Source organism: Lissotriton vulgaris, chromosome 1_1 (assembly GCF_964263255.1).
Source record: "Lissotriton vulgaris chromosome 1_1, aLisVul1.2, whole genome shotgun sequence".
Classification (NCBI taxonomy): Eukaryota; Metazoa; Chordata; class Amphibia; order Caudata; family Salamandridae; genus Lissotriton; species Lissotriton vulgaris.
Window position 1 is genome coordinate 244,592,393 of NC_141685.1, and position 14,936 is coordinate 244,607,328.

A 14,936-nucleotide genomic window follows, 5' to 3' on the forward strand; every position below is an offset into this window, starting at 1 on the left:
AGCACCAAACAGTATAACAAAAATGTCAATTTATTTCATAGTCCATTCCCTTTCTTTAGTGCTGTAAAAGGAAGAGCCAAATTCCAAAATAGTTCAATATTCTTTCAGAAAGTTCCCAAATGGAACACCAAGCTGAGTGTTAAAACTGCATTTACTCACAGGTTTTGAGCAGCAAACTCTGTAATGATATTAAAGTGCAATATCCAAGGGAACACTGACTCTGTCAAAGATGATCCAAAAGGAATTGATGAAAAGTCCCAACTACAAACAATAGAATCAAAATAGTCTGAGGGGACACCCGGATTTTAACCAGGGACCTCTTGATCTGCAGTCAAATGCTCTACCACTGAGCTATATCCCCACCTTTTCAGTAAAATCAGAATGACATAATATCAGTACATCATGAAAGAGTGAGAGGATCATGCTAAGTTCTGCCGGAAAGTACAGGCTTGAAACTGTGGAACAGGAGAAGTAGTCCTTAATATTATTTATTAAAGTAAAACTGGATCATTTAAAAAAACAGATTAATTTGTTTCATTGCTATTTTATTTGAATAGGCAGTGGTACATAAGACCAATGCCTCTACATACAATGATTGTTTTGAAACATTCTTAAAGGGGAAGAGGTTTTTACGTGACACATTATCATTTGATGATTGGTTACCACAATCACCGAGATGGTGGTGAAGTATGATTGTTTTTTGGCCAAATTACGGAGGAAAAACATTTCTACATACCACTACAATTCGGTATTTGGAAGGAACACCCAAACACCCCTTTCAAGTACCTTCGATTTAATACATCAAAAAAAGCCACTTTGTGCTTGCAACTGGCCTGATTCTTCAGACCAGCCTTCTTGCAACTGCAACGAGGGTTTGAACATCTTGCACGTAGGCAGAGCTTTCAAGGAGAAATTAAATAGTTCCTACGTTGCACAAAAATGAAGTGCTTCAAACAAGCACATACTTTTAATGCACAGGGAAAAGCTGGAATATATGTAAGACTGAGGACACAGGTGAAATGAGAAATAGACTGACTGCATCTCTGCACAGTATTCTAAGCCATTTCTTTAGTGCGATTCAAGAGAGCACAAAACAGTATAACAAATTTGTCAATTTGTTTCATAGTCCATTCCTTTTCTTTAGTGCTGTAAAAGGAAGAGCCAAATTCCAAAATAGATCAATGATCTTTCAGAAATTTCCCAAAGGGAATACCAAGCCGAGTGTTAAAACTCCATTTACTCACAGATTTTGAGCAGCAAACTATGTAATGCTATTAAAGTGCAATATCCAAGAGAACACTGACTCTGTCAAAGATGATCCAAAAGGAATTGATGAAAAGTCCCAACTACAAACAACAGAATCAAAATAGTCTGAGGGGACACACGGATTTGAACCAGGGACCTCTTGATCTGCAGTCAAATGCTCTACCACTGAGCTACATCCCCAGCTTTTCAGTAAAATCAGAATGACATAATATCAGTACATCATGAAAGAGTGAGAGGATCATGCTAAATTGTGCCGGAAAGTACAGGCTTGAAACTGTGGAACAGGAGAAGTAGTCCTTAATATTATTTATTAAAGTAAAACTGGCTCATTTAAAAAACAGATTAATTTGTTTCATTGCTATTTTATTTGAATAGGCAGTGGTACATAAGACCAATGCCTCTACATACAATGATTGTTTTGAAACATTCTTAAAGGGGAAGAGGTTTTTACGTGACACATTATCATTTGATGATTGGTTACCACAATCACCGAGATGGTGGTGAAGTATGATTGTTTTTTGGCCAAATTATGGAGGAAAAACATTTCTACATACCACTACAATTCGGTATTTGGAAGGAACACCCAAACACCCCTTTCAAGTACCTTCGATTTAATACATCAAAAAAAGCCACTTTGTGCTTGCAACTGGCCTGATTCTTCAGACCAGCCTTGTTGCAACTGCAACAAGGGTTTGAACATCTTGCACGTAGGCAGAGCTTTCAAGGAGAAATTAAATAGTTCCTATGTTGCACAAAAATGAAGTGCTTGAAACAAGCACATACTTTTAATGCACAGGGAAAAGGTGGAATATATGTAAGACTGAGGACATAGGTGAAATGAGAAATAGACTGACTGCATCGCTGCACAGTATTCTAAGCCATTTCTTTAGTGCGATTCAAGAGAGCACCAAACAGTATAACAAATTTGTCAATTTGTTTCATAGTCCATTCCCTTTCTTTAGTGCTGTAAAAGGAAGAGCCAAATTCCAAAATAGATCAATGATCTTTCAGAAATTTCCCAAAGGGAATACCAAGCCGAGTGTTAAAACTCCATTTACTCCCAGGTTTGGAGCAGCAAACTATGTAATGCTATTAAAGTGCAAAATCCAAGGGAACACTGACTCTGTCAAAGATGATCCAAAAGGAATTGATGAAAAGTCCCAACTACAAACAACAGAATCAAAATAGTCTGAGGGGACACCCGGATTTGAACCAGGGACCTCTTGATCTGCAGTCAAATGCTCTACCACTGAGCTATATCCCCAGCTTTTCAGTAAAATCAGAATGACATATGGCCGAGATACCCGCCACCCCCTCTCAACACACTCCCCAAGGATGGGAACCGGAAACAGTTCTGAACTTTTGGAAGACGGGAGGGAGTGACCCTCCCGGCCGTATTTATTAAAATATGAAACAAAATTAAAACATTAAAATAACAGTTTCATATTATGTACAAATTCATTACCACATTGCGATGTTTGGCTAACCTTAACATATTCTCTAATACAAAGGTTCTCCTAGCCGAACTAACATCCTACAAAACATTAACTTGAAATTTTGAAATTGTACATCCTAACGTTTAAGGGCCAACGGCAAGGTCGTAACCGGTGTCAAGATCCCTAAACCAGAAATATCCCCCTCACTTGTGAGGGGCGACCGCACAGAGGTGTACCTCAAGTGCAACTACCAATTTCCCTTGACTTGACGGGGGCCCCAATAAACTCGACGCCACTTAAAGGTCGTCCGAGGACTCGTGTGAGGTATCTAGAAGGTAGCGTAGACCCCCTCCCAAACCCCACACAACTTACCACATCTGCCGTCGCAGATATCCTGGCCCCGGGAAATTCCCCAGGAGGGGGCTGTAGCCCCTCCTACCCAGGAAGGGGCCTTGACCGCCTTTCCTTTCCTTTCGGCGTCCCAACCTTAGAAGGGACCGCCTACCCGTTGAGGGGCCAATGGCCACCTCCCTCGAGCGCTCCCATCCGTAATGGGTGACGCCCACTCATAGGGATCTACCAATTAGTGCTCACCGATCATGACCTTACCGCCCGACCAAAAATAAATACGACAATTTAACTAAAATCACTCAATTACAAACAACCATAAACCATTTCACGTATCATTACTGATCAATACTAGTGCAGCATTACTTTATTTGAAAAAACGTACTGTAGCTGACCATTCTTTATTGCATACTCAAAATAACACGACAATCACCACAACCTGCAAGAAATAGAATTACCACATCAAAACTTTATTCAAAACAACTGGCTGTCCTCAGGGGCTGGTGGGTGGGTCAAAATTGGCTCTTCGTTCCGTCTCGAGCTCACGTGCAGCGAGGGGGTGCAGCTTCAGAGCACAGGAACAAGAGGATGCGTTCTTGGCTTGTTGCTCCTTTTATCCGTCTTCAGGGCGGGCGTAAACCCGCCCCTGCCTGTCCCTAGGGCGTGACCGGCCGCGTCAGTGTCTAGGCCAGCCCACTCTAGGGCGGGAAAAAATGCGCCCCGGCTACGCCGCTTCGGGCATACCAGCCGAGGCTCGCCTCCCGCCCAAAAATGGCTTCCCGGGGGGCTCGTGGTACTCAGCCATACGTTCGGGGGGACCGAATGGTCGCCCCTTTCCATATGGCCGAGATACCCGCCACCCCCTCTCAACACACTCCCCAAGGATGGGAACCGGAAACAGTTCTGAACTTTTGGAAGACGGGAGGGAGTGACCCTCCCGGCCGTATTTATTAAAATATGAAACAAAATTAAAACATTAAAATAACAGTTTCATATTATGTACAATTTCATTACCACATTGCGATGTTTGGCTAACCTTAACATATTCTCTAATACAAAGGTTCTCCTAGCCGAACTAACATCCTACAAAACATTAACTTGAAATTTTGAAATTGTACATCCTAACGTTTAAGGGCCAACGGCAAGGTCGTAACCGGTGTCAAGATCCCTAAACCAGAAATATCCCCCTCACTTGTGAGGGGCGACCGCACAGAGGTGTACCTCAAGTGCAACTACCAATTTCCCTTGACTTGACGGGGGCCCCAATAAACTCGACGCCACTTAAAGGTCGTCCGAGGACTCGTGTGAGGTATCTAGAAGGTAGCGTAGACCCCCTCCCAAACCCCACACAACTTACCACATCTGCCGTCGCAGATATCCTGGCCCCGGGAAATTCCCCAGGAGGGGGCTGTAGCCCCTCCTACCCAGGAAGGGGCCTTGACCGCCTTTCCTTTCCTTTTCGGCGTCCCAACCTTAGAAGGGACCGCCTACCCGTTGAGGGGCCAATGGCCACCTCCCTCGAGCGCTCCCATCCGTAATGGGTGACGCCCACTCATAGGGATCTACCAATTAGTGCTCACCGATCATGACCTTACCGCCACAGGACGGATAGTTGACCGGCTATCCGGACCCCCCACACACTCCTACCTAAAGGTCATGTCTTAAAGTCCCCAGCCAAGCTATCAGGTCTCCTATGAGTAACTCGTTCCCCACCCGGGACAAATGAACACCATCACCCAAATACATACTGTCCCCTTTAATACAACCATGCGAAATAGAATGCAGTGTACTTGAAAGGAACAATCGACTCACTTTATTATTAATCTTCCTTACTGAATGATTCAGAGCAGAAACTGAAAGAGCCCCCCGCCACACTTTTCGCGGGATCATATGGGACCATGCAATTGTGCACCCTGGAACTCTTCTCGCTAACCAACTTACAGTGGAAAGCATTGCCTCAAGAAGTAGTCGTCTACCAGTGGACACCAAATCGTTGCCCCCAAGATGTACTATGACTATAGCCGGCGGTGACCTCGTCCGCCCTAACAAACCCTCAAAAAATGATTGAAACTGGTCAATACAGAGCCCGCCCTTTCCGTAGAAGGACACACTGTACCCGTATTCCCCAGCCACGTGAATCATGTCACCTGCTTTGAATACGTCCGCGGCCCGCCTCACGTATGAGTGGCCCACGACCCACACCTCCTTTTTCACAGCCGGTGATGTCTGACCGCTGACCCGGTGTTGGGTCGACTGCACAGTCCGCCCCGCCTCGTAGGCTTGCGCAACTGAAAACCAAACAAAAACAAGAAGCGTGAGTACATCATTACAGCTTCACAACATGTGCAACCGCACATACCTTTTATAACAGTTCGAGGACCAACGCCCCACACGTTTAACTTGTTCGACATTCAGACCCCTGGCTGTAGCCTCTGTAGCAGCCCCTATCCGAAAGGAATGGGTCCCAAACACGCCGGGGTTCAAGCCCGCAGCGGAAATTGACATGGCAAGCACCCGCTGAAACTGAAACCTCGTCAGTGGGGTGGTGTCAGCGTGTCTCAACAAGGTCCCCCCCCATGATGCCACCCTTTGCGCTAAATATTCCTCTACGCAACTTACCGGGCACATGGAGGACCCGGGAATCCTTTGTATGATTATGCAGTCCCCCATCGCACCCTGGTCGGTCTTGGACCTGACAAACGAGATGGACATTGTCTCCCCTCTGACCTGAACGTGCTCTCGGCACAGTCCCCCCGTCACATCCCGCTTGTTCCTCGCCACCAGTTCGCTTACCCGCATAGCCCCATGGAATGCCAGCGCAAAAGCGGCTCGGAATAACACTGTTTCATACTGGGATGAACACGTTGAAGGGAGTACAGATAATAACAGGGCCAGCCTATCCAGACCTATCGGGCGCCTTTCATCTACTCTGCGACCCTCAAGGCGTTGCCACCCACGTAGTGCTTTTTGTACAACGAAAGACGCTGTCGGGTCCTGGATCCCATAAGCCCTCGCCACAAAGGAAATGGCTGCCCGATGCCTCTGGGCCGTAGCCACAGATTTGCCTGCCTGATGTAAAGACAGCAGGAAATTTACTACCCACTCCTCCTGGCCCCAAAGCTCCCCTCCAGCAGTCCCCAAAAAGGCCAAATAGGAACGAAACGCCCCTTCATATGCCTTCCTTGTCCTGGGTGCTAAACTCTCTCCCACGAGGTTTCGTAGTTCGGGGCACCGAGAGACCAGAGAGCTTCGGGAAAGGGTGCCGCCACCGGGTCCGCTGTGGGCAGAAAACCCCAGAAGGCCTGCATACGGAAACGAGAAAGCGCATCAGCCGCTTGGTTCATCACCCCCGGCACATGTCTTGCCTTAAATAGGACATTCAATTGCATACACAACAAGACAATTTCTTTGAGCAGCCTCAGTATCCATTTGCATCGTGCCGCCTGGCTATTGATACACTCAACCACGGTCATGTTATCAGACCAGAATACCACAGAGTGATCTCTAAACCCCTCAGGCCAAGTTTTCAGGGCCACCAGAATGGGGAACAGTTCAAGAAAAGCAATGTTACTCGTCAGCCCACCCTCATGCCACCATGACGGCCATTGTTGAGCCGACCATTGTGTGCCAAATATGGCACCAAAACCAATGCTCCCTGCCGAATCTGTCCACAGCCCCAGCTCTTCGGAGGACACCGCCGGTTTGTTCCAGACAACGCGACCATTGAAATCCGCCAGAAATGCCAACCAAATGCGCATGTCCTGGCGAACCTCGGCCGAGAGCCTCGTGCGATGGTGACCCTCCTTCAGGCCGACCATGGCCTGAGCGATCGAGCGGGAAAAGGGGCGGGCCATCGGTATTACTCTCAGGGCAAAATTCAGCTGTCCCACCAATTGTTGTAATTGCTGCAGCTTAACCTTAGACTGACTAATACACGTTTCCAGGGATGCCCTGAACCTTAGCACTTTTTCTCTTGGTAAACGAAAACAACCCTCCTCCGAGTCGAGCTCGATCCCCAGAAACTCGAGGCAAGTCAAAGGACCCACAGTCTTACCTGGTGCCAATGGCACACCAAAATGATTCATTAAGACACAAAATTCATTCAAAGCCTGACCACATTCCGGATCCCCGGCTGCCCCTAGAAACAAAAGTCATCGAGATAATGCATAACCTGTTGAAACCCCGTCTTCCTTGTGAAGACCCATTGCAAGAAACAACTGAACTGCTCAAAATAGGTACAAGATATAGAGCACCCCATTGGCATACATCTATCCATGTAATAGTGTCCCTGAAACATGAAACCAAGAAGACGCTGATCGTCTGGATGTACCGGGAGCAACCGGAACGCTGACTCGATATCAGATTTCGCCATCAGCGCACCGGGCCCTAGGCGATTCAATATGGCTACGGCCTCATCGAAAGATGCATACCGCACTGAACACACTTCCGGGTCTATCGCATCGTTTACGGAAAGACCGCGTGGGGCTGACAAATTATGTATCAGCCGAAACTCACCCGGGTCCTTCTTGGGGACCACCCCTAAAGGGGAACAAACAAAGTTAGCAACCGGTGGCACGTTAAACGGACCGGCGACTCGACCTCGAGCCACCTCTTTCCCAATCTTCTCTTGTACCACGGTCGTGTGCTGCAAGACTGATATTTGGTTTTTACATTTCGCTAAACCCTGAAACTCCCCCACTGGGATGCGGAAACCATATGAAAACCCGTACCGCAACACCCCAGCGGAAGCGTGATCCCGGTATTCGCTGAGCCAAGGAATCATTGCCATGGTATCAATCGGAGTAGGTAAAGGCGCCCCTCGGACTATTTCAGACCTGTTTGGCGCCTCCTCTACCCCCGTTATCACCCGTTTTGGCTCTGCACATGGACTCAGGATGGGACGCTTGCCCACACCCACTACATTCGTGCCTAAACTTGCATGACCCCTGGGGCCTCGTACATTTACCCCTGTTAAAGTTCCAACAAATCCCCCTTTTACCTGTGGTGCCGTTCGGCCTGGAGTGGTAGTCGTTACTCGCACCCGATCGAAAGGGCGTCCCAGCATATTGGCGGGAGGACTCCCCCACACTACTCCCTACCAATGGCAAATTCAACATACCAGTATCCTCCATTTTTGACCATGACACAGAATCGTAACAATCCCACGTTAAGTTTTTATCATGTTCTTTCGCTTTTCTGAAAATATTATCATAACAGAACCACTGATTGCCCCCATATGACACAGAATACCCCATGATCCGTGACTGATAAATCGGCAATTCAGACAGCAATTCGGGCCTACGTTCGCCCAGGATGGATGTAAAAATCCCCCACGCCTTGCCCCAATTGCCAATGTTTTCATTTACCTTGAAGGCGGCCATCTTTGCGCGCCAAACACTCGGATGCATGAGCTCCTTTTGGCTCTTAACATGCTCCATCTCATAATGATCGGTAAGCAACGAGAAGATGTTTACATACTCATCTGCCCATATCTTCTCCTTAATAGCTAGAGGGACATGTTGACCCAACTTTTCCCTTCGTGACGGGGCAGACTCGTCCCTCGCAATCGGCAATGGCAGCTTACCTGAACCGGAAGCTGTATCTGCGGCTGAGCCTATCCCAGGTGGCTTTCCTCCTGCCGCAGCCGGCGTGATAACTGGCGATGCTGCCTTCGCCGCCTCCCTTGTTTCACGCAGTTGCCTCATCAAAACCCGTGCGTCGTCAGCCGTGGCGCCCTCGTTATTTTTTCCCAACCACGCTGCTAATTGTGCTGCCAGCTCGGGCGGCATATCCTCCCCGGACACGGGGGTGACCACCATGGGAATCGGATTCCCCTCCGCCGGCACCGGAGTTGGCTCTTCGAGTGGGGTACAGGGAACCGGGATGTCCCCTCCAGCTGCTCCCCTTCTGGGCCTCTTGCCTTTTCCTCCCGGAGCTGCTCCAGCCAACGGACGTTTCGGTCCCTCTTCCCCGTCTTTCTCCGCCATTCGCTTCTTTTGGTCGGTCACCTCCTTCATAAGAACACGCAGCATCTGGTCGGTAGTCATTCGCTTTCCAACTTTCTTAGGCATTCCCCAACAGAGTATCTGTAAGACAAACAAGAAAGATTACCACACTCAAAATTGGCTCTTCGTTCCGTCTCGAGCTCACGTGCAGCGAGGGGGTGCAGCTTTAGAGCACAGGAACAAGAGGATGCGTTCTTGGCTTGTTGCTCCTTTTATCCGTCTTCAGGGCGGGCGTAAACCCGCCCCTGCCTGCCCCTAGGGCGTGGCCGGCCGCGTCAGTGTCTAGGCCAGCCCACTCTAGGGCGGGAAAAAACGCGCCCCGGCTACGCCGCTTCGGGCATACCTCCGAGGCTCGCCTCCCGCCCAAAAATGGCTTCCCGGGGGGCTCGTGGTACTCAGCCATACGTCCAGGGGGACCGAATGGTCGCCCCTTTCCATAATATCAGTACATCATGAAAGAGTGAGAGGATCATGCTAAGTTGTGCCGGAAAGTACAGGCTTGAAACTGTGGAACAGGAGAAGTAGTAGCCAATATTATTTATTAAAGGAAATCTGTATCATTTAAAAAACGGATTAACTTGTTTCATTGCTATTTTATTTGAATAGGCAGTGGTACATAGGACCAATGCCTCTACATACAATGATTGTTTTGAAACATTCTTAAAGGGGAAGAGGTTTTACGTGACACATTATCATTTGATGATTGGTTACCACAATCACCGAGATGGTGGTGAAGTATGATTGTTTTTTGGCCAAATTACGATGGAAAAACATTTCTACATACCACTACAATTCGGTATTTGGAAGGAACACCCAAACACCCCTTTCAAGTACCTTCGATTTAATACATCAAAAAAAGCCACTTTGTGCTTGCAACTGGCCTGATTCTTCAGACCAGCCTTCTTGCAACTGCAACGAGGGTTTGTACATCTTGCACGTAGGCAGAGCTTTCAAGGAGAAATTAAATAGTTCCTAAGTTGCACAAAAATGAAGTGCTTCAAACAAACACATACTTTGTATGGACAGAGAAGAGATGGAATATATGTAAGACTGAGGACACAGGTGTAATGAGAAATAGATTGATTGCATAGCTGCCCAGTATTCTAAGCCATTTCTTTAGTGCGATTCAAGAGAGCACCAAACAGTATAACAAATTTGTCAATTGGTTTCATAGTCCATTCCCTTTGTTTAGAGCTGTGAAAGGTAGAGCCGAATTCCAAAATAGATCAATGATGTTTCAGAAATTTCCCATAGGGAATACCAAGCCCAGTGTAAAAAATGCAGTTACTCACAAGTTTTAATCAGCAACACTGTAATGTTATTAAAGTGTAACATCCAAGGGAACACTGACTATGTCAAAGATGATCCAAATGGGATTCATGAATATTCCCAACTACAAACAGCAGATTCAAAATAGTATGAGGGGACACCCGGATTTGAACCAGGGACATCTTGATCTGCAGTCAAATGCTCTACCACTGAGCTATATCCCCAGCTTTTCAGTAAAATCAGAATGACATAATATCAGTACATCATGAAAGAGTGAGAGGATCATGCTAAGTTGTGCCGGAAAGTACAGGCTTGAAACTGTGGAACAGGAGAAGTAGTCCTTAATATTATTTATTAAAGTAAAACTGGATCATTTAAAAAAACAAATTAATTTGTTTCATTGCTATTTTATTTGAATAGGCAGTGGTACATAAGACCAATGCCTCTACATACAATGATTGTTTTGAAACATTCTTAAAGGGGAAGAGGTTTTTACGTGACACATTATCATTTGATGATTGGTTACCACAATCACCGAGATGGTGGTGAAGTATGATTGTTTTTTGGCCAAATTACGGAGGAAAAACATTTCTACATACCACTACAATTCGGTATTTGGAAGGAACACCCAAACACCCCTTTCAAGTACCTTCGATTTAATACATCAAAAAAAGCCACTTTGTGCTTGCAACTGGCCTGATTCTTCAGACCAGCCTTCTTGCAACTGCAACGAGGGTTTGAACATCTTGCACGTAGGCAGAGCTTTCAAGGAGAAATTAAATAGTTCCTACGTTGCACAAAAATGAAGTGCTTCAAACAAGCACATACTTTTAATGCACAGGGAAAAGCTGGAATATATGTAAGACTGAGGACACAGGTGTAATGAGAAATAGATTGATTGCATAGCTGCCCAGTATTCTAAGCCATTTCTTTAGTGCGATTCAAGAGAGCTCCAAACAGTATAACAAATTTGTCAATTGGTTTCATAGTCCATTCCCTGTGTTTAGAGCTGTGAAAGGTAGAGCCGAATTCCAAAATAGATCAATGATATTTCAGAAATTTCCCATAGGGAATACCAAGCCCAGTGTAAAAAATGCAGTTACTCACAAGTTTTATTCAGCAACACTGTAATGGTATTAAAGTGTAACATCCAAGGGAACACTGACTCTGTCAAAGATGATCCAAATGGGATTCATGAAAATTCCCAACTACAAACAGCAGATTCAAAATAGTATGAGGGGACACCCGGATTTGAACCAGGGACCTCTTGATCTGCAGTCAAATGCTCTACCACTGAGCTATATCTCCAGCTGTCAACCAAGATCAGAATGACAATATATCAGTACATCATGAAAGAGTAGGAGGATCATGCTAAGTTGTGCCGGAAAGTACAACCTTGAAACTGTGGAACTGTAGAAGTAGTTCTTAATATTATTTATTAAAGGAAAAATGGATCATTAAAAAAAATATATGTATTTGTTTGATTGGTATTTTATTTGAATAGGCAGTGGTACATAGGACCAATGCCTGCACTTAAAATGTTTGTTTTGAAACATTCTCAAAGGGGAAGAGGTTTTTACGGGATACCTTATTGTTTCATGTTTGGTTACCACAATCACTCAGATGGTGATGAAGTATGATTGTTTTGGGTCACATTACGGTGGAAAAACATTTCTACATACCACTGCAATTCGGTATTTGGAAGGTACACCCAAACACCCCTTTCACGGACCTTCGATTTAAAACATCAGAAAAAGCCACTTTGTGCTTGCAAATGGCCTGATTCTTCAGGCCAGCCTTCTTGCAACTGCAACAATGGTTCGTACATCTTGCACGTAGGCAGAGCATTTAAGGAGAAATTAAATAGTTCCTACGTTGCACAAAAATGAAGTGCTTCAAACAAGCACATACTTTGGATGCACAGGGAAAAGGTGGAATATATGTAAGACTGAGGACACAGGTGAAATGAGAAATAGACTGACTGCATCGCTGCACAGTATTCTAAGCCATTTCTTTAGTGCGATTCAAGAAAGCACCAAACTGTATAACAAAAATGTCAATTTATTTCATAGTCCATTCCCTTTCTTTAGTGCTGTAAAAGGAAGAGCCAAATTCCAAAATAGTTCAATATTCTTTCAGAAAGTTCCCAAATGGAACACCAAGCTGAGTGTTAAAACTGCATTTACTCACAGGTTTTGAGCAGCAAACTCTGTAATGATATTAAAGTGCAATATCCAAGGGAACACTGACTCTGTCAAAGATGATCCAAAAGGAATGGATGAAAAGTCCCAACTACAAACAATAGAATCAAAATAGTCTGAGGGGACACCCGGATTTTAACCAGGGACCTCTTGATCTGCAGTCAAATGCTCTACCACTGAGCTATATCCCCACCTTTTCAGTAAAATCAGAATGACATAATATCAGTACATCATGAAAGAGTGAGAGGATCATGCTAAGTTCTGCCGGAAAGTACAGGCTTGAAACTGTGGAACAGGAGAAGTAGTCCTTAATATTATTTATTAAAGTAAAACTGGATCATTTAAAAAAACAGATTAATTTGTTTCATTGCTATTTTATTTGAATAGGCAGTGGTACATAAGACCAATGCCTCTACATACAATGATTGTTTTGAAACATTCTTAAAGGGGAAGAGGTTTTTACGTGACACATTATCATTTGATGATTGGTTACCACAATCACCGAGATGGTGGTGAAGTATGATTGTTTTTTGGCCAAATTACAGAGGAAAAACATTTCTACATACCACTACAATTCGGTATTTGGAAGAAACACCCAAACACCCCTTTCAAGTACCTTCGATTTAATACATCAAAAAAAGCCACTTTGTGCTTGCAACTGGCCTGATTCTTCAGACCAGCCTTCTTGCAACTGCAACGAGGGTTTGAACATCTTGCACGTAGGCAGAGCTTTCAAGGAGAAATTAAATAGTTCCTACGTTGCACAAAAATGAAGTGCTTCAAACAAGCACATACTTTTAATGCACAGGGAAAAGCTGGAATATATGTAAGACTGAGGACACAGGTGAAATGAGAAATAGACTGACTGCATCGCTGCACAGTATTCTAAGCCATTTCTTTAGTGCGATTCAAGAGAGCACAAAACAGTATAACAAATTTGTCAATTTGTTTCATACTCCATTCCTTTTCTTTAGTGCTGTAAAAGGAAGAGCCAAATTCCAAAATAGATCAATGATCTTTCAGAAATTTCCCAAAGGGAATACCAAGCCGAGTGTTAAAACTCCATTTACTCACAGATTTTGAGCAGCAAACTATGTAATGCTATTAAAGTGCAATATCCAAGAGAACACTGACTCTGTCAAAGATGATCCAAAAGGAATTGATGAAAAGTCCCAACTACAAACAACAGAATCAAAATAGTCTGAGGGGACACACAGATTTGAACCAGGGACCTCTTGATCTGCAGTCAAATGCTCTACCACTGAGCTACATCCCCAGCTTTTCAGTAAAATCAGAATGACATAATATCAGTACATCATGAAAGAGTGAGAGGATCATGCTAAATTGTGCCGGAAAGTACAGGCTTGAAACTGTGGAACAGGAGAAGTAGTCCTTAATATTATTTATTAAAGTAAAACTGGCTCATTTAAAAAACAGATTAATTTGTTTCATTGCTATTTTATTTGAATAGGCAGTGGTACATAAGACCAATGCCTCTACATACAATGATTGTTTTGAAACATTCTTAAAGGGGAAGAGGTTTTTACGTGACACATTATCATTTGATGATTGGTTACCACAATCACCGAGATGGTGGTGAAGTATGATTGTTTTTTGGCCAAATTATGGAGGAAAAACATTTCTACATACCACTACAATTCGGTATTTGGAAGGAACACCCAAACACCCCTTTCAAGTACCTTCGATTTAATACATCAAAAAAAGCAACTTTGTGCTTGCAACTGGCCTGATTCTTCAGACCAGCCTTGTTGCAACTGCAACAAGGGTTTGAACATCTTGCACGTAGGCAGAGCTTTCAAGGAGAAATTAAATAGTTCCTATGTTGCACAAAAATGAAGTGCTTGAAACAAGCACATACTTTTAATGCACAGGGAAAAGGTGGAATATATGTAAGACTGAGGACATAGGTGAAATGAGAAATAGACTGACTGCATCGCTGCACAGTATTCTAAGCCATTTCTTTAGTGCGATTCAAGAGAGCACCAAACAGTATACCAAATTTGTCAATTTGTTTCATAGTCCATTCCCTTTCTTTAGTGCTGTAAAAGGAAGAGCCAAATTCCAAAATAGATCAATGATCTTTCAGAAATTTCCCAAAGGGAATACCAAGCCGAGTGTTAAAACTCCATTTACTCCCAGGTTTGGAGCAGCAAACTATGTAATGCTATTAAAGTGCAAAATCCAAGGGAACACTGACTCTGTCAAAGATGATCCAAAAGGAATTGATGAAAAGTCCCAACTACAAACAACAGAATCAAAATAGTCTGAGGGGACACCCGGATTTGAACCAGGGACCTCTTGATCTGCAGTCAAATGCTCTACCACTGAGCTATATCCCCAGCTTTTCAGTAAAATCAGAATGACATATGGCCGAGATACCCGCCACCCCC

General features: G+C 44.6%; 8 non-coding genes across 8 annotated transcripts; all 8 read right to left on the reverse strand.

The window, feature by feature from the left end:
• Positions 1-289: 289 nt before the first annotated feature.
• TRNAC-GCA (transfer RNA cysteine (anticodon GCA)) lies at positions 290-361 on the reverse strand. The gene has a single exon. It is a non-coding gene; the product is annotated as a tRNA-Cys (tRNA).
• Positions 362-1,374: 1,013 nt separating this feature from the next.
• TRNAC-GCA (transfer RNA cysteine (anticodon GCA)) lies at positions 1,375-1,446 on the reverse strand. Its single transcript has one exon. It is a non-coding gene; the product is annotated as a tRNA-Cys (tRNA).
• A 1,012-nt stretch (positions 1,447-2,458) lies between these two features.
• On the reverse strand, positions 2,459-2,530 carry TRNAC-GCA (transfer RNA cysteine (anticodon GCA)). Its single transcript has one exon. It is a non-coding gene; the product is annotated as a tRNA-Cys (tRNA).
• Positions 2,531-10,476: 7,946 nt separating this feature from the next.
• TRNAC-GCA (transfer RNA cysteine (anticodon GCA)) lies at positions 10,477-10,548 on the reverse strand. The gene has a single exon. It is a non-coding gene; the product is annotated as a tRNA-Cys (tRNA).
• A 1,012-nt stretch (positions 10,549-11,560) lies between these two features.
• Positions 11,561-11,632, reverse strand: TRNAC-GCA (transfer RNA cysteine (anticodon GCA)). Its single transcript has one exon. It is a non-coding gene; the product is annotated as a tRNA-Cys (tRNA).
• Positions 11,633-12,644: 1,012 nt separating this feature from the next.
• TRNAC-GCA (transfer RNA cysteine (anticodon GCA)) lies at positions 12,645-12,716 on the reverse strand. Its single transcript has one exon. It is a non-coding gene; the product is annotated as a tRNA-Cys (tRNA).
• A 1,013-nt stretch (positions 12,717-13,729) lies between these two features.
• TRNAC-GCA (transfer RNA cysteine (anticodon GCA)) lies at positions 13,730-13,801 on the reverse strand. The gene has a single exon. It is a non-coding gene; the product is annotated as a tRNA-Cys (tRNA).
• A 1,012-nt stretch (positions 13,802-14,813) lies between these two features.
• On the reverse strand, positions 14,814-14,885 carry TRNAC-GCA (transfer RNA cysteine (anticodon GCA)). The gene has a single exon. It is a non-coding gene; the product is annotated as a tRNA-Cys (tRNA).
• Positions 14,886-14,936: the final 51 nt, after the last annotated feature.